The sequence below is a fragment of the Schistocerca serialis genome, chromosome 1 (assembly GCF_023864345.2).
Source record: "Schistocerca serialis cubense isolate TAMUIC-IGC-003099 chromosome 1, iqSchSeri2.2, whole genome shotgun sequence".
NCBI lineage: Eukaryota > Metazoa > Arthropoda > Insecta > Orthoptera > Acrididae > Schistocerca > Schistocerca serialis.
The window spans coordinates 560,140,468-560,165,489 of NC_064638.1; the positions used below are offsets into that span (position 1 = coordinate 560,140,468).

Below are 25,022 nucleotides of genomic sequence, written 5' to 3' on the forward strand. Positions count from 1 at the left end.
AATTAAGATATCTTTTTCTCCGTAATCCGATTTTGATCAAATGAAGTCTGCATGTCGTCCCAAGCTATATTCAAGTAACCTGTGAAAACCCCATGAAAATTCGTCTAGTGATTTTGGAGACTTTTTTTAAAATAGTCTTATTGTATTGTGTTACACTCTGTGCATCATCTACTATCAGTTTTTGACAAATATTTTTAATGTATACACATGACAGTTTTACAGTTTTATTACTAGTATGGATATATAAATCAACGTTTGATATTCAAAAGGGAACAATTTCACCTGAATATGTGAATGGAACTGGAAGAGCTGAAGATAAGTGGTACAGTGAGAAGTACCGTCTACCATGCAATCTGCAGTGGCTTGAAAAATATGGATGCAGCAAATAGGATCAAAATACGATAAAATGATTTCTTTTGACGATTGTTCGATCAAAATGTGGATGACGAGGGTATGGCTGGCGCTAAGACGACGATATCTACATCTACATACATACTCCGCAATCCACCATACGGTGCGTGGCGGAGGGTACCTCGTACCACAACTAGCATCTTCTCTCCGTGTTCCACTCCCAAACAGAACGAGGGAAAAATGACTGCCTATATGCCTCTGTACGAGCCCTAAACTCTCTTATCTTGTCTTTGTGGTCTTTCCGCGAAATGTAAGTTGACGGCAGTAAAATTGTACTGCAGTCAGCCTCAAATGCTGGTTCTCTAAATTTCCTCAGTAGCAATTCACGAAAAGAACGCCTCCTTTCCTTCAGAGACTCCCACCCGAGTTCCTGAAGCATTTCCGTAACACTCGCGTGATGACCAAACCTACCAGTAACAAATCTAGCAGCCTGCCTCTGAATTGCTTCTATGTCCTCCCTCAATCCGACCTGATAGGGATCCCAAACGCTCCAGCAGTACTCAAGAATAGGTCGTATTAATGTTTTATAAGCGGTCTCTTTTACAGATGAACCACATTTTCCCAAAATTCTACCAATGAACCGAAGACAGCTATCCGCCTTCCCCACAACTGCCATTACATGCGCGTCCCACTTCGTATCGTTCTGCAATGTTACGTCCAAATATTTAATCGACGTGACTGTGTCAAGGGCTACACTACTAATGGAGTATTCAAACATTACCGGATTCTTTTTCCTGTTCACCTGCATTAATTTACGTTTATCTATATTTAGAGTTAGCTGCCATTCTTTACACCAATCACAAATCCTGTCCAAGTCATCTTGTATCCTCCTACAGTCACTCAACGACGTCACCTTCCCGTACACCATAGCATCATCAGCAAACAACCGCACATTGCTATCCACCCTATCCAAAAGATCATTTATGTAGATAGAAAACAACAGCGGACCTACCACACTTCCCTGGGGCACTCCAGATGATACCCTCACCTCCGATGAACACTCACCATCGAGGACAACGTACTGGGTTCTATTACTCAAGAAGTCTTCGAGCCACTCACATACTGGGGAACCAATCCCATCTGCTCGTACCTTAGTTAGGAGTCTGCGGTGGGGCACCGAGTCAAACGCTTTCCGGAAATCAAGGAATATCGCATCCGTCTGATACCCTTCATCCATGGTTCGCAAGATACCATGTGAAAAAAGGGCGAGTTGCGTTTAGCAGGAGCGATGCTTTCTAAAGCCGTGCTGATGCATGGACAGCAACTTCTCTGTCTCAAGGAAATTCATTATATTCGAACTGAGAATATGTTCGAGAATCCTGGAAAAACTGATGTTAAGGATATTGGTCTGTAATTTTGAGGATCCGTCCTTCTACCCTTCTTATATACAGGCGTCACCTGCGCTTTTTTCCAGTCGCTCGGGACTTTACGTTGGGCAAGATGATGATGTTTCTGGCAACTACGGCGATGTTAGCTCCCAGTAAATCGTGTGTAGCAGGGAAGTTATTATGGAGGCATGTTTCGTAGTTGTAAAAGTATAAAACAGGGAGCTATTTAAGAAATGAGCAGCGATATTGACATTTAAACCGTCGAAGTTTCATCTATCCGTTAGGTTTAGAGCCGCCCGCAAACTGCACAACCTGTGGATCTAGCTTTGAGTTTCCCGTTGAGTGATTTTTCAACCATTTGAAACTTCATCGAGTAGTTGAAAGTCTCAGTTTTCTGGTATCGGCATATCCGACGAGGAACGTAAAAAGCACGTGACGCGCAGTCATCCGGACTACGCACTTGGTGTCAAGACTTGGCGCCTGGTCGATGACAGGCGCCAGTCGACCAGACTTCCGACCCGAGCCGGCTCGATCCGACGCGACCCGACCTGCGCCGACGGTCACACCTCGGCCTGCGCGCCCCTCAGTCGCGCTCCGGAAGCCACAGGTGCAGCACGTGTTGTGCAACTGGTGCCACCTCAGCGCAACCGCCGCCCGCCACGCCCGCCCGCAGGAACGCTGCTAAAGCGCACAGGTCACCGACCGACTTCAGACCGCTCTGCCACCGTAAGTTTCGGAGGACTGGGCTACTTTAGCCAGTGACTAATGCAAGCTTACGTTCTGTCTGAAATAGCTTATGGTTAAAATTTTGTCTGTGCCGTTCCAGTCATTACACAGTACGTGGAAGAAACTATTTTTTATTATAAAATATGTTAGCCTTTATTTTCCTTCCATTCAGGAATGGAAGGTGTTAAGACTGTGTGCCTACATACTTTGTTATTAACGTAATTTGGACACATTTATAGTATGCAAACCACTGTGAAGTGCATGATTGAGGGTATTTCACACTGTACAACTCATTAGGGCTTTTCCCAGTTGCATTCACTTATAGAGCGCGGGAAGAAAGACAGTTTAAATATTGCTGTGTGTGTATTATATTGCTTTAGCGATGTTTATAGGAATGCAATATATTCCTACATTGCTCATTTAAAGTAGGTTCTAGAAATTCCTTAAGTAGGCCGTCACGGCCTATCTTACGTCTATCTTCAAGCGTCTGCCAGTTGAGCTCTCTCAGCATCTTCGTGGCACTTTCCAGTGCGTGAAACAAACGCGCGATCATTCGTACTGCCCTTCTCTGTATCCTTTCAGTATACCCGGTTAGTTCTATTTGGTACGGGTCTCACAAACTTGAGCAATATACTGCGACAGCTCGCACGAATGTTTCGTATGCATTCTCCTTCTTAGATTGATTGCATTTCCCTATTAATGAATGAACCGCAGCCTGACACCTGCTTTGTCTACAACTGAGCGTATGAGAGCTTTCCATTTCGTATCCCTACAAATTGTTAGCCCAAATATTTGTATGAGTTGACAGATATCAGTTGTGACTCGTTGATATTCTAGTCAAAGGATACTACTTTTTTCCGTTTCGCAAAGCGTTCAGTTTTACATTTCTGAACATTTAGAACGAGTTGCGAATCTTTGTACCACTTTGAATATTTATCAAGTCTCATTGATTATTTGCGCAACTTCTTCCAGACAGCGCATCATTATAGATAACTGCATCATTTGCAAAAGTGAGAGGTTACTGGTCATTAATACAGAACACGAACAATAAGGGTTCCAGCACACTTCCCTGCAGGACACATTTCTACACCTGTCCATGAGTCTCCATCCGAGATAACTTGTTGCCCCCTACCTACCAAAAAGTCCACAATTTAGCCTCAAATTTCGCTTGATACTCCATACAATTGTACTTTTGTTCATAAAAGTGGATCTGATGTTGACTCACATTCTTTTCGGAAACCGAGGAATACTGAATCTGACTGCCTGGTCCATGACTTTGTGTCTCATGTGAGAAAAATGCGAGGTAGGTTTCACATGATCTGTGGTCTCGGAATCCATCAGGTTGGCATGGAGGAAGTCCTTCCCTACGTGATATCTCATTATGTTTGAGCTCGGGGTATGTTCTAATATTCTACTACGGATGGATGTAAAGGACACTGAACGGTAGTTTTGTGCGCCACTTGTGCTACCGTTCTTTGCGTAGACGGCCGTGACCTGTACTTTCTTCCAGCTATTGGGCATGACACTTATATTCGAGAGATGTACTTAATAGTTGAAAGAAAGGCTAACAAAGCAGCAATTTGAGTACAGAATCTCATAGGCATTCCATCACGCTCTAGAGCTTTGTTTAGTTTTCGAGAACTGCCGTAACAGCATGTAAAGGACGCTGCATGACTTCTTTGAAAAATATCAAGTAACAGGATCTCTTTACCGGGGGAATATTTCGAACAAAACTCCATTTTGAAACTTCCTATCAGATTAAAACTGTGTACCAGACCGAGACTCGAACTCGGGACCTTTGCCTTTCGCGGGGAAGTGCTCTACCACCTGAGGTCCGCAAGCACGACTCACGCCCCGTCCTCACAGCTTTACGTCTGCCAGTACCTCGTCTCCTAGCTTCCAAACTTCACAGAAGCTCTCCTGCGAAACATGCAGAACTGCCACATGAGGTACTGATGGGAGTAAAGCTGTGAGGACGTTGCGTGGGTCGTGCTTGCAGACCTCAGGTGGTAGAGCACTTTCCCGCGAAAGGCAAAGATCCCGAGTTCGAGTCTCGGTCCGGCACACAGTTTTAATCAGCCAGGAAGTTTCCTATCAGGGCACACTCCGCTGCAGAGTGAAAACTTCACTCTGAAAACTGCATTTTGCTTGTAATTTTTCATAAATTAAAATTTTTGTCAAGTGGTTCGCTTACTCTTAAGATTAATGGTAGTTAACTTTGCAATTTTAATTCGTGCTGTATTTTTTTATTTTTTGCGAGTTCATTGGCTGTAGCACCTAAAATTGGTGCCATGAGAAGACACTGACTCACATTCGAGCGAACATTGGTTCAAACCAGGCCGAGGCATCCACATATCTTTTTTTTAGTTTCTTTTTTTTTCCTAAAATCGTCAAAGACAGATGCCGTGATGATTCGTTTGAAAAAGTTACGACGGATTTCTTTCCGTTTCTAATGATCCCAGCGTCGACAGAAGGATAAACTAATTTTCGTTAATGTGGTAGTGAAGAAAGTGCTAGACTCGCATATGATAGCTGGGTTGAAATTTGCGGCTGGCTATTCCGGTATAGTTTCTGGCTGATTTCGTTGAATGCCTTGCAGGGAGTTTGAGGCAGTTTGTCCTCGGCCACGGTCGATTTCTTCCAGTTGCAATCTTTCCCAATTTAGATCGCGTTCCATCTCCATTGAAATATCTCCGGAGATCCTGAGCTCTCAATTTCATAAATTCCTTTCGTCCTTATGAGCCGCTTCCTGCAGACACTGGGAGCGCGCAACTTTATTACCCTTTGTTTGGTTGCGTACCTGTTATTGAAAAAGAGAAGATAAATTGACGAAGCCATTGTGAGAAGTAAACCGTATGTTAGAATGTGTTCTCCGCGAAATATTTTGCTGGTGTCATTAGAAACACGTAGCGTAAGCCCACACGTGAATAAAGTGTATCTCCCATTCGTCGGTCGGACCAGCGCATCGTTGCGAATGACCTCACAGGATGTTCTGTGTGCACTACTCAGGAAGTAGTTCACGGTTCCCGACAACAGGCTGTTGCAACTCCGGTGGAGTACTGACTAGTCATCTAACTTCCCGTTTGGAATAAACGTACCAACCGTCCGCAACTGCACGTTTACCGAGAGAGATGGCACACTGGACTCTTATTCGCGAGGACGACGGTTTAAATTCGCTTCTGATCACCCCGATTTAGGAATTCCGTAATTTCCCTAAATCACTCCACGAAAATGCGGGAACGATTCCTTTGAAAAGATACGACCAATTTTCTTCCCCATCCTTGAAACAATGCGAGTTTGTGTGCAGTCTCTAATGACCTCGATGTTGCGGGACTGTAAATCCTAATCTTAGTTACGTTCTGTAAGAGGTACCTGTGATGTTCTATAGAGACGATGCGAAAGAACTTGCTTATCTTCTAGCATCAGTTTATCGTATGTTACTGGAGCAGCGAAGGGTATCTAGCGACTGAAAATAAGCGCAACTCCTTCCCGTCTTCAAGAAAGATTGTCTAGCAGACGCGCATAATTATAAGTCTACGTCGCAGACGTTTTTAGACCTACGGAATGCGTTTTATGCGCACCGGTTATGACGTTCTTGCAGAACGAAAATCTCCCCCAAAACTTGGCCAGGTACGAGCAGGACTCGCTTACTGAGGGTTTCTTACAAACCTGATTATGTATCAAGACATTTCATCCATTCCAGGAATCGAGAATCGTGACGATTTTTGCCTGTTATCGACACTGATGCTGACAAGATATCGGTCCTAGGGATCTCAAGACTTTCAAGAATGTTTTACTTCGATGTTGGGCTACAAATAACAAAAGAAGTACTTTTTTGTGCGACATAATTACAAATTAACATCTTTCAGATGCTTTCCCTTTACTTGTACTGAGAAACCTTTCTTCTTGCCAAATTTTATGATTCTACGTCAAGGGGAAGTGCCCTATACGTTTTAATGAGTGAGTTTGCAAGCATCAAAATATATTGTATAAATGAACTAATCTTCTGACTGCATCAACTTCGACACTTAAAATTTTTTTGCTTCTAGAGCACTACAGGCCTCAGTATGTGACATGAATTTAAACTTGATACGTCTACTCACTCCTGAGAGAAAGTGGTGTTAAAGATGGAGGAACAGAGAGTCGGATAACAAATGACAAATAATTTTTTTCCGTGTGATGTAATTAAAAGTTAACAGTTTCGGATTTTCCTCTTTACTTGTGCTGTGTAACCTTCCTTCTTGACAAATTTCATGATTCTAGACGAACGGGGAGTAACTGTAGGTTTTGATGATTGAGTTCGCGAAAATAAAACTATGACATAAATAACCGTGTCTCTTAACTGTATTGACCCAGAAGATATAGTTATTTCGCCAAGGTACATAGACCTTATTACGTGATACAAACTTCAACATGATATGTCTAACTACTCCAGAGAAAAAGGCGTCTTAACAGAGGGACGACAGGCAGTCAAATAACAAATGTCGGTTCTTTTTCGCGTGATTTAAATAAAAATTAACAATTTTCGGATATTTTCCTTTGGTTTTAGTGTGAAACTTTGCTTCTTCGTAAATTTCATGGTTGTAGGTCAACGGAAAGTACGCTATATGCTTTCATGACTGAGTTTGTCTTATATTTTGATTGCACTGACTTAGAAGGTTCACTTCTTTACATCACTAATGAATCGCAGACATCAAGATGTGACGCAATTTTGAACTTCATGCGTTACGTGAGGAAAAGGGTTCTGAACAGTCGGACAGGCAGGCAGGCGTACGCATGGACAACGAAGTGGTTCTTTAACGGCTACGTTTTCACCGATAGAAGTATGGATCCCTAAAAATCAACATCTTACGAAAATGAGTTAGCTCTCTCCGTTCATGGGATCCAGAGAAACGTAGACGGAAGGACTTAGTTTCATGCCGTGTTTCTTGAGTTCGGGCAGCCATTCCACAGTTCCCACACCATCGTTTAACGAAAAGAATACGAGTATACCGAGTATCGGACCAGAGTTGTGACTGCAAACAGGACTTGTTGCAGATAGAACTCAACATGTCGTTCTTAACGGAACAAAACCGATGGACGTAACGGTAATTTCGGGAGTACCCCAAGGGATGGCTGTACGGCTCGATAAACTACCACTTATATTCAGAATGAGATTTCCACTCTGCAGCGGAGTGTACACTGATGTGAAACTTCCTGGCAGATTAAAACTGTGTGCCGGACCGAGACTCGAACTCGGGACCTTTGCCTTTCGCGGGCAAGTGCTCTACCAACTGAGCTACCCAAGCACAACTCATGCCCCGCCCTCACAGCTTTACTTCCGCCAGTACCTCGTCTCTGGAAGGTAGGAGACGAGGTACTGGCGGAAGTAAAGCTGTGAGGACGGGACGTGAGTCGTGCTTGGGTAGCTCAGTTGGTAGAGCACTTGCCCGCGAAAGGCAAAGGTCCCGCGTTCGAGTCTCGGTCCGGCACACAGTTTTAATCTGCCAGGAAGTTTCATACCACTTACATTAATAATGTAATAACCCAGTGGATAAAGTTGGAATCTCCGTGTGGCTATTTGCGAACGAATTTTGTATAAGAAGGTTGCAACGCATGCAGAGTAAGGAAATGCAGGAAGCGGTCCAGAGGATTGACGGACGATAGGTGGCAGTTGACTCTGAACGAAACTAAATGCGACGTTTTGCACATAAATAGGCAAAGGGATCCACTACTGTACGATTACACTGTTGGCTACAAATCAGTGGAAACAGTAACTACCGCAAAACCTAAACTAAAGTGGAATAACCAATTAAAACAAATTGTACGAATAGCAGATGCCAGCCTGCGATTTATTGGGAGAATCTTAAAGAAGTGTAATTCATCCACGAAATAAGTGACTTAATCTGGGTGCCCTTACCAAGGTGGACTAATGGAGGAGTGGACAGATCGAACGAAGAGCGGTGCGTTTCGTCACGGCATCGTTTAGTCGGTGCGAGTGCGTTACGGAGATACTCAACCCACCCCAGCGGCAGACACTACGAGCGAGACGTTGTGCAACGTGGAGTTGACTGTTGAAATTTCTTCAAGAGCGTACGTCCCAACAAGAGTCGAGCACCATATTACTTCTTTCTATACACCGCTCGCAAAATGATCACGAAGAGCAAATCGGGAATTTAATGTCGTACGGAACTTTCGGCATTCGTCCCACGCGTCATTCGCGAATGGAACAGGAAAGTGGTGAACCAATAGCGGTACCAGAAGTACTAAAGTGGAAACTGTTGGACCTTCCATCAAGCTACGGACCCCCTTGAAGATGTCTCCCGCAGTCTGAGACGAAACGTTGGGAATCACCTCAGAATTCATCAACCGACCACGGCATAACAGCCCAGATAATTATAATGGACATGGTACCAGAAGTACACTCCACGACACACCATAAGCTACCTTTCGGAGTAAATGTAAAAGTGTAAGAAACAAAGAGGAACGGTTAATTCGCAGTAACATTAGCTACATACAATGTCATGTTGAAACATTCAAATAGTCAGAAAATGAGGAATAGCCTAATCATGTCTGCGACTTTTAATATCATTTCGTGGTTCCCGTGGGCCTACATACGCTGCAGACTCGTTCCTGGTGAAAATTTTAACGTATCTGTTACTGACTAGTTATGCAGGTTTATACAGTAACTTCCGCTCGACCGCGTAGTTTACAACAGTAGGGTTGCCAGATCTCCCGTATTTTACGGGCCCTCCCGCATTTTATCCACGTTTTTGTCCTGTTTCCCGTTTTTTCGACGTGTCTCCCATATTTTATTGGTTTTTCCTTATTTCACCCATCTAACGTATTTCACGTTTTCCCTCGTGCTTCATACAGTTTTATTTATTTGTGCTAAATTTTCCGTACGTATGATATATTGCGTAGCTATAATTCTAAGAAAGTTGTTGTAATAAACTAATTTTAAGGACCATGTACAGAGACGAATTCTTGTTAATTTTCAGTATGTTCTGTAAAAGGCGTTTCAAATGTTCAGATGTGTGTGAAATCTTATGGAACTTAACCCCGTGCTAAGGTCATCAGTCCCTAAGCTTACACACTACTTAACCTAAATTATGTTAAGGACAAACACACACACCCATGCCCGAGGGAGGACTCGAACCTCCACCGAGACCAGCCGCACAGTCCATGACTGCAGCGCCTGAGACCGCTCGGCTAATCCCGCGCGGCAAAAGATGTTTCAATGTGTAATAGTTTCTGGGAACAGTCATTATTCGTGTACATTTTATGTACAGTTGCAGATAACTGCCTCCTAAAGGTAGAAAATGCCGATACTGCCACAGTCGGCCTATTCCAAAACGTCCCGTATTTTTAGCTTGAAAACCTGGCATCCCTAGTTTATACTGTAATGAAAGTTCTTTGTTCCTTGAGAAGCAAAAATAATATGTAACTTTGTCGCACTTTATTCAACGAATGAACCATAAGAAAGCGTTTAGATTGTAGCATTTAAAAAAATCAAAACGTTCTGGAGACAGAAAAGGAATCAATTCCAAAAATATTTTATACAGTTTCCGCTTCAGTTTCCAAATGTCAGAGGAATGACGAAATAGGTTTAATAGCTAGTGATCATATGGATAGTATTCTGTAGTGCACTTCATGCCAGAGACATAGAAAGAAAAAGAAAACCAGTCATATCTTTAGCGGCATTACAGATCCCGCTTTAAACTATGAAGCTCATGTCAGAAGCACCTGAAAAGGATCAGTTGCAATTTTTTCGATCTCTTCATCTGTCCTGCCGCTTTTGTGGCTTGGTGAATCCACGTACGGCTTTTGTGGCTTAGTGTATCCGCAGTGAGACGTTCAGTTTTGACGATGAATAGGTTAAGAGTTTCTAAGAAGTGGGAGAGCAAAAATATTTTCCTCGGTGAAGCGTCGTTGCGAAATCCACATGCCAAGAATCATCCGCTACGTCGTGAGTTACGTTTTAGAGTATCCGTGCTAACGTGCAAATCATGTTCAGCTATTCAGCCTTGAGCAATTCCATGTCAGTATCTAGCAAGGTAGAAGACACGTCGATACAAGAAATGTGGTTCCCCTAACATGTGGTCATACGCCACGACTCTTTGTTTCCAATGCCTGGTCCTCTTGTTTTTGGCGTGGTACCTTACAACATAGTATGCAAAACATCTACAGGAAACTGAGGCTCTTGTCTTTGAACCACATAAGCGCTATCATCTGTTTAGGAAGACAGCACTGGCGTAAACTGGTACTGTAGGAAGGGAACAGAAAGAACATAGTTTTTAATTGCCTTAAATGTCGCATGAATCTCTTAATATACACTGACGTCCAAAATCAAAGCAGCAGACCACTATTTCCCCGTCCTATGCCTAATTCACAATATAATCATACAAGCTGTTCACAGATATCCGTACGCTCTTGTTCTGGACGGAAGATGGCATTCCCGTCAAGGGGAAACCATGCCAGCGATGACGTCAGGGTATCTATCAAATCTACATCTACATCTACATCCACACTCCGCAAGTCACCTGACGGTGTGTGGCGGAGGGTACCTTGAGTACCTCTATTGGTTCTCCCTTCTATTCCAGTCTCGTATTGTTCGTTGAAAGAAAGATTGTCGGTATGCCTTTGTGTGGGGGTCTAATCTCTCTGATTTTATCCTCGTGGTCTCTTAGCGAGATATACGTAGGATGGAGAAATATACTGCTTGACTCCTCGGTGAAGGTATGTTCTCGAAACTTCAACAAAATCCCGTACAGAACTACTGAGCGTCTCTCCTGCAGAGTCTTCCATTGGAGTTTATCTATCATCTCCGTAACGCTTTCGCGATTACTAAATGACCCTGTAACGAAGCGCGCTGCTCTCCGTTGGATTTCCTCTATATCTTTTATCAATCCTATCTGGCACTGATCCCACACCGGTGAGCAGTATTCAGCAGTGAGCGAACAAGTGTGCTGTCACCTACTTCCTTTGTTTTCGGACTGCGTTTCCTTAGGATTCTTCCAATGAATCTCAGTCTGGCATCTGCTTTACCGACGATTAATTTTATATGGTCATTCCATTTTAAATCACTCCTAATGCCTACTCACAGATAATTAATGGAATTAACTGCTTCCAGTTGCTGACCTGCTATATTGTAGCTAAATGATAAAGTATCTTTCTTTCAATGTATTCGCAGCACATTACACTTGTCTACATTGAGATTCAATTGCCATTCCCTGCACCATGCGTCAATTCGTTGCAGATCCTCCTTCATTTCAGTACAATTTTCCATTGTTACAACCTCTCGATATACTACAGCATCATCCGCAAAAAGTTTCAGTGAATTTCCGATGTTATCCACAAGGTTATTTATGTTTATTGTGGGGTAGAGTTGTCGGGTAGTCTCACATCCAGAATCGCTGTGTGCAGTACGGCACAGAAGAGACACCTTCCCGGGGTGGGGCCATAGGAAAAATGGAAGCTGGACAGTCGCAAACTGATGTGGCTCCATGGTTTAATTTGAATCGTTCTGTTGTTTCTCGGATGTGGCGACAGTTTATAGAGAACAAAAGCATAACCCGAAGACCAGGGTAGGGCTGACCACTTGTGACCTCAGAGAGATAGGATTGTTATTTGGCTGTAAAGGCATAGCGCTACCGACTTCGTACTGCTCGGCAACTGGCATCTGACCTTGCAGCATCCACTGGACGTGTTGTATAGAGACAATCGGTGTACAGAAGGCTTCGGGAGAGTGACCTTTATTGTCAGAGACCTGCTGTATGTGTACCTTAAACGCGTCTTCACAGAATGAATCGTCTAGAGTGGAGTCGTCAACAAGCCACGTGGACGGTCGCCACAATGGGCCAATTTTCTTTTCACAAATGAATCCCGATTTGCTCTGGAGAGTGATTTTTTGCGGATTTGAATCTAGAGAGAACTTATGACACGATTTCGTGTCCAAATATTGTGGAAAGAGACCGATATCGAGGAAGATTCCTGTCGGTGTGAACAGGGATTACGCTGACTACTCGAACACCTCTTCATGAAATTGTACTGGTGAATCGGCAGAGTTTAACTGCTGTCAAGTATCTTGAAGAGACCTTGGGACCTCGTGTGGTTGCTACGAGTAGCTGTGGACCCAGATTTTATATTAATGGATGACAATGCTTGACCTCATAGAGCACGCGTGCTTGATGTTTTCTTGGAAACACAAGATATCGCACACATGGCGTGACCTGATCGCTCTCCAGATTTTAGCCCCATAGAGCATGTCTGGGATGCACTAGGGAGAAGGGTTGCATCACGTCAACATCCACCCACCACTCTACAAGACTTGCGAGCAGCTCTGCAAGAAGAACGGGCGTTATTGCCTCAACATGAGATTGATGACATCATTCGCAGCATGGCCCGTCTATGCTACTAGAGGTGGTCACACCCCATGCTCAGTACATTAACCAGTTGTCGGAATGAGTGTGAAAATCCGTTGGAAAAAACGAACAACATTTTTGTCTACCGTTATGCATGTTGCAGTTGTCTATTCTTTATTTTTTACGTTGTTTCTACTTTACTGTTATCTATTTATACTGTTTTGTGTTAAAATAAGCACAACCTCGCAAAATTTCCGTTTGTTGCTTTAATTTTGGACACCAGTGTATGTGGCGGTAAGTATTGGGACCTGCATGGTTCCATCCAGTCACTGGACTGTCACATCCGACAAATGTCGAATCAACTTTAGGTGTAAAAAGAATACAAAGCTCGTTGTGCGAAAGGTAATTTCAGACCAGATTCAATGGAACAGTCGCCACTTGCCAAACTCGACTGACCAAGGTGAATGTGTCTAAGTAGATTGTACTGCAATATACGCACACAATTCTTCGCAAAACCTCAAGTGAAAGGAATCGAAAAAGTATGTTCGATTTTCAACGCAAACCAAAATTTAGAGCCATCGCTACTTTTCCGTCCCTCACAAGCACGTCAGTACATAAAGCAGCTTTGATCATACGTAAAGTGATCACAACCTGCAGATTTTATGGGAGAGCTAAATCTCAACGAAGCACATGTCACGCAGAATGCACTAAATGAAAGAGGGTTGTAACTCTGCAAACATGGTAATTCGTCCGGATTTTGCCAGCAGGATTACAATAGTGACATCAGTTTGCTGTCACAGGCGTACTTGGAAAACGTAAAGAGGATCTGGCATGTTGTCCGTTGTATGTATCTGCAGCGTATTGCCAACACGTACCGGGAAGTTTCAATGTGATTCTGTGCTCTGTTTCCAGAGATCGTTTGCATAAAAAGCAAACCATTGGTCAAACAGAACAAATAGGATAAGAAATGTTTATCTGTAGATTCTGTACTTTTTAGAAGCGATATTCCAAAAAAATTACATGGTGACTTTTTGACGCTTACACAAACGCACGCGCGAGGGTGTGCTTTGTGTGTGTGTGTGTGTGTGTGTGTGTGTTTGTGTGTGTGTGTGTGTGTGTGTGTGTGTGTGTGTGTTTAATGGTAAAATAAGTGAGACTGAGCGGTTCCTTGTGTCTCTACTCTAATAGCAAACCGTTGGTTAATGTCCTCAGAATGGGGATGTGACCACCTCTGGCAACAGTACAGGCCTGACAATGACAGACCATTCTGCAAATGATGTCATCAATGTCCTGTTCGGACAATAGCGCCCATTCTCCTCGCAGAGCTGCTCGCAAGTCTTGTAGAGTGGTTGGTGGATGCGGACGTAGTGCAACCCGTCTCCCTAGTGCATCCCAGACATGCTCTATGGGATTAAAATCGGGAGAGGGGTCAGGTCACGCCATGAGTGCAATATCTTCTGTTTACAAGAAAACATCAAGCACCCATGCTCTATGTGGTCGAGCATTGTCGTCCATGAATACGAGATCTGGGTCCACAGCACCTATAAATTGTCACGCCGAAAAGAACGTTCAATGCAGCGTCTGATGACCATTTCTATTTACTAATGTAAAGCAATTGCAAAAGAAGTGGCCAGTGTACCGGCGATAACACAGCTGTCAGTGAAGGGGAAGGTACGTACGTGTGACTGTTCGGTGTTCCGTAACATGTAGTCGCCGAAGATCGTTGTGACAGTGCTGAAGTTAATTTTCTCTGCGAAGGCTGTAGCTTGTAAAACTCTTACTCGATTCTAAGTCATGAGAGATTCTCTACGAAAACAAGCATATATACGAGGGGCGTTCAGAAAGTAAGCTCCGATCGGTCGCGAAATGGAAACGACTATGAAAATCCGATAAAGCTTTGCACAGATGTGTTAGGTAGTGTCTCTAGTATAACCCCAGTTAGCATCACGTCGCTCTTCTCATTTCTGAGCTCGCAGTGAGTGCGTAAACATGTCTAGAAAATAGTGTCTGCCGCCAAGTACGAGGGCCTGGTGAGAAATTTCGCCTGAAGCTATGCAGCTAACATTACATAACTGTCGTGCTGTTTCGTCTTCACGACAATTCTCAGCCGCATTCTGCAGGGGCAATGAAGATGCTCCTGCATCGTTTTCAAATGGAAATGTTAGATTACCCACAATACAGTCCGCAATTGTCTCCTCCTGAGTTTCATCTCTGGTCACATGAACCGCTGTCTTTGAAGACAACATTTTGACACAAACAACGAGGTGTAGGCCAGCATGGAGAATTGGCGGAAAGCACTGGCGGCTGCCTTCTATGATGAGGCTATTGAAAAGTTGGTACAACGCTATGACAAAAGTCTAAGTCAGAACGGCGACTACGTAGAGAAGTAGCTGAAAGGTGTAGCTAATTGTTACAAGTAAAACATTTCTGATGTTCACTGTGGTTTCAATTTGGCAATCAATCGGAGCTTACTTTCTGAACAGGCCTCGTAGAACAACTGCTTGATTAATGAAAGCTATGAATATTCACTAAAATTTAGTCAGGTCTGAATTATTGCTATAAACATTTAGGGAACCTGCTCAGTAGAATCTAAGAACCATGTACGTAAAACGGAGAGGCCATAGTATGTAAAGAGTAGCACAGCGCGTTCAGATGGAAGAAAGACTTAAAGTTAAACGTCCTTTTGAAAGGAGACAGTTCAGGGTTTTCCTTAAGTGTTTTGGGGTTGGTCGGACCACTTCCCGAAGACGGGTCCCAGAGTAGAATTAGTGCCTCTTTACGCTAGGTTTTCTTAAGAATCGCGAATGGAAGGGATTAATATTGGTGGAAGGTGCCAACTGAGTACACCACGGATTTCTTGCAGAACCTGAGTGTACTAACAAATCTGCTTCATTTCCACAGCAAAAGTGGTATACATTACATAATATGGGCACTACCCTTTCGTTCGAGTTTATTTCTTATGTGCTGGGTATTTGCTGCCTGGTTGCTGAACACACAATATCAAAGAACTATGAAAACTCAAAGTGAGTCGGTCTGGAACTTCGTAACAATTCTACAAATGCAACGTTGAAGAGAAAAAAATGCCGCGATATCAGACAAGTGATTAGGTACGAGGGAGTAGCTTAAAATAGCACCGTTGGTCACAGGCTTGAGTCAGAACAAGTGAGTCGGATACGCAGGCTTAACAACGGCAGAGGGGGGAGCTAAAGGGGCTGCACGTCACAAAGAGGATTAGTCATCAAATTAACACACACGTTTACGAGGAATATTCGTTGAAGTCATCACAATGCTTCGATTCAGTCCATTTCCCAAGTCCTATTTGTAAAATTGAATTCTGTCTGCCCGATAACATCTTATAGTGCAGCTGTGTTTAAATAAACTCATAGGCCAGAAAATAGCGGCGAGAACGATCTGCTGTGTCAGCTGTTGAAGTGTCTCTGAATTTTAATGCTTGTAATCTGTATCTATATCTCATGGGATTGGTGGTTAGTAGCGTGGACTCGTTCAAAAGGAACTCCAGCGTTCGCTCAGTGAACGAGAAAGGAAATCCAATAGCGTTTTATAACAATTCCTTAAGCACTATATGGGCAGGCATTCTGCTCTACCGATATCAGTGGTTAACGTTACATTTAGGATTTAGTCAAAGCTTCCTTGAGACTCAACCGTGTGTTACATCCAACTACAAAATACGGTTTTCACTTGAGGTTTTATTAACCGTTTCAAATAAACACCTTCATTAATAAAACCAGGAGCGTTCGTTTCCCATTCTTGTCGCTGTGCTACATGTTTAGTTTCTAATAAGTTACCATTCAAATCTTTTACTCTGTCTGATAAGTGAAACACTCAGAAAGGGAGGAGAAGACGAAATGGAGCACCACGGCTTGATAGGGTTAGGATACTGCAGTGATTACAAAATCGAGTCACATTCACAAATAACTTGGCAGTATGAGTCCACTCATAATAATGACGTTGCACTCCCTCTGCTGCGCGCACGCTTAAAGCCGTTGCGTCCTCCTCTGAGGCGAGCCTGCCCACAACCGTTGTCACTGCCCCTTGATATTCTGGATAGAGTCCTTGGAACGGAGTTGACGTCCGACCCAGCCCCACACATGTCCTACCGGGGACAAGTCTGGAGTTCTTGCTGGCCACCAGAGTACTTCGCCATCACGCAGTCATGTTATAGCGACACGTGCCATGTGCGGACGAGAATAATCGTATTGAAATCTGGTACCAGAGTACTTCAGCACGAGTGGTAACGCTTGAGGACGTACCTTTGTGCTGTGACAGTTCCTTCAGTCGCTACCAGCGGAGGCCTGAAGTCACACACCGCTCCCCAGTAAAACTGGTAGTTTTGGTACACTTCATAAATGACGTAGTGAACGGTAGTATTAACGGTAGAATTGGTAGTATTGGTTGGGAAAGAATGATAAATGAATGTGTAAGAGAGAAACTGGAATCTACTCTTTGCTTTTCCTTTGGTTTTATTATTTTTCACATGACTGGAACCGTACATCATTCAGTGTTAGTTCAGTGTGTTTTATATCCTTACAGAATATACTGAATTTTATAAGTAGTAAACATTAGTCGATCGCACAACTTCTGCGCTTTTATGCAGCCAAAGCAATTACTTTTGATACAAGTACTGTTACGTGCACAACTATAACACGTAAAGCGGGTCTTATCACTGAAGATAATGCTACTCCAGTCAATGAGATTCCAGGCCGAAGACGTGTCTAGAGACCCTCCGGACAATAATGGGATACCAACGCGGTCGTCGCCCACTATATGGCCCGACAGCCAGGTGTGATGGTGTGGTGCGATTTCTTTCCTTAGAGGGACCCCTTTGGCTGTCATCCGCGACACACTTACAGCACAGCGGTACGTCGAAGATATACTACGCCCCGTTTTACTGCCCTCCATGGGCAGGCCATCCTGGGCTTACATTTCAGCGAGATAATACTCGTCAGCAGACGGCGAGAGTTTCTACTGCTTGTCCTTGTGTTTGTCAAACCCTGCGTTGGCCAGCAGAGTCGTCGGATCTCTCTAGAATTGAGAACGTTTGAAACATTATGGGCAGGGCCCTCCAACCATCCCGCAGTTTTGACGATCTAACGCGCCAATTGGACAGAATTTGGCACGGTATCCCTCAGGACATTCAACAACACTGTTAATCAATGCTAACTCGTATAATTGCTTCCATAAGGGCCAGAGGTGGACCAACGTGTTATTGACTTGCTCAGTTTGTGAAGTTCTTTCTCTTTAACTATTGACCCTATTTTTATGAAATTATCATATGTGTCTCTGCACATGAACATCACATCTACACATCGCCCCATTCGGATAATTCCTTCGAGATACGTCGTTTTTTTTTTCCCTTGAGTGTATATTAATACCTTGAGGTACGTCATACGCTAACTTCGTTTTTTTGCGATTATTCTCCTTTAATAACGACGTACTGATTGCTGCAAACTCGGAGGTCTTAGACTGTTGCTCTTTTATAATACGGACATAGATACGGTTTTAAACGTTAGCTAGACATTTGAATGTAGCTCTACATGACTTTTAGCGCGTATATACATTTATCACGCTAAATCTATGTATCTGATTGTGGTATTTGGATGGTAATGCTCGGTCATTGACCACACTTATTTGCCGAACTGAAGCACTTTTGCCGGCCGAAGTGGCCAAGCTGTTCTAGGCGCTATAGACCGGAACCGCGCGAACGCTACGGTCGCAGGTTCGAATCCTGCCTCGGGCATGGATGTTTGTGTGATGTCCTTAGGTTAGTTAGGTTTAAGTAGTTCTAAGTTTTAGGGGACTGATGACCTCAGAAGTTAAGTTCCATAGTGCTCAGAGCCATTTGAACCATTTGAAGCACTTTTGTAAACACAATTCCACGTTTTCTCATTGAAAAGGCGTGGAATACCAGAGAAGGAAGTATTGCAGTAGACCTCTGAGGTCGGTTTCCGCTTCGTATGTGAATGCGGTCGCTAAAGTTACGTAAAGTGGCCAGGCGTTTTACCGACTTTTCCTGCTGCCGTGCGCGTCTGACGGCCGCGTGTTTCCTTTGTATCGGCTCGGCGCAATGTTACTTCTGTTAGCAGCTGCTTACCTAACCTAGTCACGGCCTGACCTGAATTGTTTTCCCAAAGTCTTAAGTATCGAGTGCCCGTCAGCCTGCTTGTTTCTCCATAGTCCTGTCTGTAAGACTTTTGGCTCTTTGCTCTGCAACGCAAACGAATTTTGGTAATCACCTCTGGGAGCCTATGACTGAGAAAGCCGGTAAGTGACTGTGCTAGCCCTATTTGGCTTTGAAATCTTATGTAGCTTGCGTGTTGCATCATCATTTGCCACAGCTGCTTCTCATTTGATCTCACGCGGTTGTTATTCGTCTTTCGGATCTCATAATCGCACAAAACTCTAAGGAAGTCTACTGGCCTCGATCACAGAAATTGAGTTATTGGCTAGCCTATGTCACTGAAAATGTGGTTCTTCGATACGGTATGTTCAAATACATCACAATATTTCAGTTCACTGAAATAAGTAACAATTAGTGACAATGCATAAAGAACAAAAGAGCGGATGCTGTAAATTATAGACCAATACTGGCAGTAAACATATTTCATAAGTGAGTGTTAACAGACGGGAAATACTTTACGAAATGTATATTGGACCATCAGCTGTTTTATTGAAACACTTCAGCATGAACCGGTTTGTGCGTTTGATCATCATCAAGGTATAGAAGGTTAAAAACAGTTTCAGTAAATACAGCTCTTTGACAGTGGATACATAAATGTGTTCTATGTGATGAATTTCAGTATAGTAAGTTCTTCACAGGACATTTATGGTGCACTCAGTAGTGATATCAGATTATATCAGTTAACAGGACAGTATATACACTAATGAGAAGGCTAGAAAAGTAAGTACTATCATGGTAAAACACTGAACTGTGTTTGGGGACCTCTCCTCTAGTGTTCTAAATGTTTCAGTACAAAAATCATATTGAAGGCCTAAAATATGCGATCTGAAGGCGTTTCGGTGATCCAGTTTTCTACGGCAATTAAGTTTCGCCGCTCCGGGCATGAAACTTTCACAAGCAGCAGTCCGTCCCAATCAAGGAAAAATTCATAATTAAAAAGAAAGTTCAGACATGCATTGAATTGAAAACAAATTTCACGTAATCATTCATAAACTTAATGTATGTAAAAAAATAAAAAAAAACTTTGAACGGCACAACACAAATATTCTTCTCTATATATAAAAGGCAATGTCCCGAACGACTAACTCACTCACTGCCGCATCATCTGACAGCCCAAACCACTACGGATAGAAACTTGAAATTTGCCGAGGATGTTGATTTTATACTGTAGGCGCCGTTTAAGAAAGGATTTTTCAATACTCCATCCCAAAGGGGGTGAAACAGAAGATGAAAGATTTTTTGACATATTGGTTGCTATAAAGGCAATTTTAAGCTCGACCTACGAAGATTTTTATCTGGTTTCTCTGTCAGAAATAAAGAAATAAGTTTTTCAGCATTTTTGGAAACTTAACTCATGTAGGGTGAAAGTTTGTTTTGGAAATAAATCATTATTGAAGAGCTCCTTGGGTATTTTTAAAGCTACATCTATGAAATTTGGCATTTGACTTCTGAGTTGCAAATAAAAAAATACGTGTTTCAGTGTTTTTGGAAATTCAGCGACTAGGAGGGTAAAATAGTATGTGAAACTTATTTGACAGTAAACCATTATTAAAGAATTTCCAAAGCATTTTTAAAGCTACATCTTTGGAAATTGGTATTTGAGGTCTTGGTTAGAAATGAAAAAAAACGTTTCAGTGTTTTTGGAAATTTAGCCCCCAAAGGGAGAGAGATTGGGAATGAGAAGTTTTATAAAATTATTTCATTATGAGAGCATTTCCAACGCTATATCTATGAAAATGTACATTAGGCTTCTCTGCTGGAAATTAAAAAAATACATGTTTCATTGTTTTTGGAAATTCAACCCCAAGGGGGTGAAATAGGGGACGGAAATTTTTAAGAAAATATTTCGTTTTCAAAAAAAAATTGAAGCTAAATTATAAGAAATTGTATTTCACTTTTCAATTAGATCTAAATAAATGCGTGTTAGGGCATGAAAATTTCTAAATATCACCATAAGAGCGCAGAAGGCATGACTAACAAAAACTTTGGACTCCAGCTACCAGAAATACTTTTTGGTCAGAATTACACCCGGAGAAGACCATTCTTCTAGGGCCTTAATTAGCGTAAAAAGTGTAGAAGATGTTGCTATGTGTGGACAATATAAAAATTCGAGTAAAGAAAAACAGAAATATCTGTGCAGACCATACATTGTACCCGAGTGAAGCAGTGGGCTCTAAGCTAGTTTGCGTATATTCTGCAAAAATATTTACAGTCACCGAGCCTCGTAATATTCGATCGCTATTTGGACTTCAAGTGAAATCATGTAACGTTATTAGTAATAATTCTGTCACTGGGCAAATGAAATAATACGTCAGTCAGGAATGTATACGGGTCAAAAGCTTAAAGACTTGAATCAGCTCTTGTGGCACGACAACAGCGTCTGCAGGCAGCGCGCTGTCCGCCTCCTTGGCGCTCGCCTACCCCGCTGACGCATCCTCCGTCTAGGCACGACAGTCCCTGGAGTCTACATCTGCGTAACGTCTGGAACCTTCACAACATGTAACAAATTCTCCAAAAACAGAGAATTTTCTCTCGCATGTCGTTCTCATCGCACCACTCAACAAACGTTTCCAATACAGCATTCCACTTTTACGTTTAGGTGAGGGTAAGAATTCGAATGTAATCGGACCTTTATGCGCCTAAGTTCATTTACCGTTGTAACCAGGTCTGTGTAAAGAGACACATTGTGCAATATTGTCAGACAAGTCGATGTGACTGAAAATTTCTCATCTGTCATGTGGCAAAGACACGAAAAGAAGCAAAACGAGTGTTTTATGTCTTCTATTGCATTTTCAATGAATCAGTCTTTGATTTATACGCGATCCACTACCACAGATGCCCAGTGTCGGAAACCACCTAGTTAACCTTTGATGTTGACTCGCACAGATAAAATAACAGATAATATACAGTCAGATAACTGCACGCAGAAAGGATGTTATTATTTACGAAAAAGGAAACAAATTGTGCTAACTTTTAACGTACTGTAATGTCAACACCTTATTTTTCTCTTTTTTTCGAAACAGTTGACTAAGCTGTTCCTCTGATGTTCTGGCTAAGACATTTCTGGTCTACGTACTTCAAACATCGACTGTGTGAAGTAGTTAACTTTCCTCCTGTACAATGAAATACCGATTTCACGAGATGCTGTGTGTCTACTTTTGGGAGAATTTATTTTTTATGGTACATGTTACCTTTGTTTATAATGTCCAGTAGGTCGAGACAACAAATTTCGAGTTCAGTTTTGAACAGCCGGCCGGAGTGGCCGAGCGGTTCTAGGCGCTACAGTCTGGAACCGTGCGACCGCTGCGGTCGCAGGTTAGAATCCTGCCTCGGGCATTGATGTGTGTGATGTCCTTAGGTTAGTTAGGTTTAAGTAGTTCTAAGTTCTAGGGGACTGATGACCTCAGAAGTTAAGTCCCACAGTGCTCAGAGCCATTTTTTTGAACATATTTGTCCCTTATTTCCTTTCGTTACTGTTTTGGCATAGTTCAGCATTGCAATACCGCTAACAAGGAGTACAGTCATTATGACGTAATAAAATCAAGTGTGTTTGAAGCCTTGGAGTTTTGGGTGAGGACATTCCTGTTAACATCTTCCAGCTTAAATTGAAAATAACAAACCACACTGGAAAAATAGAAGTTTGCATCTGGTACGTAAATATAACAATGGAATGCACAGTGTAAAAGGACATATTTGTAGATTTGGCTAATTCACAATCAACCTATGATCTCTCAAACTAACTTATACTTTGGACTGCGTTAAATAACATGTACCATAATTTAAATTACCTATAATTTTTTGTCCACGACCCGCCATGGTAGCCGAGAGAGCTAATGCGGTGCTTCCTGGACTCGGGTAGGCGCGCTGGCCACAGATCGAATTTACGACGAGGGCCGGTATGCCGGCCTGCCTGGATATGGTTTTAGGCGGTTTTCCACATCCCACTAGGTGAATACTGGGCTGGTCCCCACGTTCTGCATCAGTTACAGGACTCGCAGACATTTGAAAAACGTGCGCACTATTCCATGGCTTACACTAGATGCAGACAGCTAGGGTACACTAATTCCGTCTGGGTGGGGAGGGGGGGGGGGGGGTGGGGAGGGGTTCGGGGTGGCGGCAGGAAGGGCATCTGGCCATTCTCTGCGACTAACACTGCCAAATCAATAGTAACACGGCCGACTCCGCGTTGAAGCGGGACAAAGGCCCCAAGAAAGAAAGAAAGAAAATAATTTTTGGTGCACCAGACTCTTTGATTATTTTGTATCATGTCGATATGCTTCCGCAATAGTTTTGCAGTATTTCACGAGATCTCTTGATTAACAAATCTGTAGTACATTCCGATGTTGCTGCCTCCATGTCGTAGGGTCACTGTAGGTAGCGCAGTCCGTGACATGGCGCCTCAAACTGCGCGGCCACTCCGCGCGGCTCGTAAGAGTTGACGAATTACCACTGTAGAAATTCTCTTCTGCCTCGGGCATGGATGTGTGTCATGTCCTTAGGTTAGTTAGGTTTAAGTAGTTCTAAGTTCTAGGGGACTGATGACCTCAGATGTTAAGTCCCATAGTGCTCAGAACCATTTGAACCATTTTTCTGAGGTCATCAGTCCCCTAGAACTTAGAACTAATTAAACCTAACTAACCTAAGAACATCACACACATCCATGCCCGAGGCAGGATTCGAACCTGCGACCGTAGCGGTCGCGTGGCTCCAGATTGAAGCGCCTAGAACCACTCGGTCACAGCGGCTGGCATTCTCAAAGAGTAAGGGCAGCTACTGGAAGTGATCTACGTACAGTATGTACTTACCAGAGCGGCCCTTGTTTATTTGAAGTTCGAACACATCATGCGTTGTGCGGCCCCTTTTTTATGGCTCATTTGGTCCCTCTTCCTGATTATACGTACTTTCTGCACCATTTTATGAGAAGATGTTGACCTGCACCCTGTTTGCATCGTAGTCAGTTGCGAAGAAATCATATAGCTGAGTGCTATACGACAGAAGATGACGCATGTACACTACACGATACCTACTCTACAAGCGAAATGACGCTTCGAGGCTCATTGGCAACTGTGTGCCCGTGCGTGTGACGTCAAACGCTCTTATTGGAGTGATTAAGTTCCAAGGTGTGAAGTGTCCGCTAACGAGTAAATTTAATCTGAGACGCTGATAACCTCTGTTGCTGAGCGCAGTAAGGTGTAAACAAGCAAATATAGGTGAAGTCTCTGTAAGGGTAATACTAAACTAGGCAGTCAAAAGACGTGTTGTTATTCGGAGGAAGATAACCGCCCGCATTAGTTTAATCCTTTGGACTACACCTGTTTCTGTTGGGTCTAGTATGGGCCTGAGACTCTGAATCTCTGAGTCCATATGCCTTGCCAGTGTTTAATGCCATCTGTTCCCAGCGGTATGTACCGTCCTGCAGCGTCTTTTCTATACACGATTGTTGTAGTGAGATAAGAGAGACAGCGCTGTAAAAATGTAGTAACGGACTTTCCATATTAATAACGACTGTGTCCTTGAAACCTATATCCGAACTTGGTGCTTCATTGGATTGGGGCTTTCGTCCTCAATAGACACGTATTGAGGTCGAACCCAAATAATCGGGACCTTTACAGTACCTGCCTGTTCAGAATTCGCTGTACCTCTCGGCAAAAGCGATCAGGTACAGCACAGCTCAAAACGATGCTGAGATACCCCATTTCTAGCCAAGCTGTACTCTAGACACTATTGCGAGACAGGGCTGCAAAAAATGTACTTTTTCTTCACCGCCGGCCGGAGTGGCCGTGCGGTGCTAGGCGCTACAGTCTGGAACCGAGCGACCGCTACGGTCACAGGTTCGAATCCTGCCTCGGGCATGCATGTGTGTGATGTCCTTAGGTTAGTTAGGTTTAATTAGTTCTAAGTTCTAGGCGACTGATGACCTCAGAAGTTAAGTCAAATAGTGCTCAGAGCCATTTTTTCCTTACCGAGTATGTCCTCTTCTATAGCGTGCTTCGAATGGCCACACCTCTAGAGCGT

At 43.2% G+C, this 25,022-nt stretch overlaps 1 protein-coding gene across 1 annotated transcript in view; it reads left to right on the forward strand.

Moving 5' to 3' along the window:
* Positions 1 to 2,311: 2,311 nt before the first annotated feature.
* LOC126475491 (lazarillo protein) overlaps positions 2,312 to 25,022 on the forward strand; it is a 59,652-nt gene continuing 36,941 nt past the window's right edge. Inside the window, exon 1 of the mRNA XM_050103401.1 lies at positions 2,312 to 2,465. The gene's annotated coding sequence lies outside the window, so the exon portion shown is untranslated. The remainder of the gene's footprint in view (positions 2,466 to 25,022) is intronic.